The sequence below is a fragment of the Penaeus monodon genome, chromosome 25 (genome assembly GCF_015228065.2).
Source record: "Penaeus monodon isolate SGIC_2016 chromosome 25, NSTDA_Pmon_1, whole genome shotgun sequence".
NCBI lineage: Eukaryota > Metazoa > Arthropoda > Malacostraca > Decapoda > Penaeidae > Penaeus > Penaeus monodon.
The window spans coordinates 34,933,876-34,934,216 of NC_051410.1; positions in this window are offsets into that span (position 1 = coordinate 34,933,876).

Below are 341 nucleotides of genomic sequence, written 5' to 3' on the forward strand. Positions count from 1 at the left end.
GCGCTTTTAACATATCAGGTATTTTAACCTTCTTTGACATTTAAACCTCTTAAAGCACAGTTTAAATTTCATTCATTTGTCTAGACGCATTTAATGGTCTTTTGAAGAAAAATAATTAAAAAAAGGTTTCGTCTCTCTGTCCTTAATTCATTTATCTAGATTTGTCTTTTACAAATACGTGTTCTGTGACCCATTGCCTCCATGGTAAGAGATGGGCTGAAGGTCTGCGATTTCTAAAGCCACTGCCAGCTTTTCAGGGTTTCGGACGCCGGTCGCTTGTCCGTTTTTGTGATTCTTAATTTGTTTGCAGAAAGGTACAGGTTTTCGGACGCACGTACTGA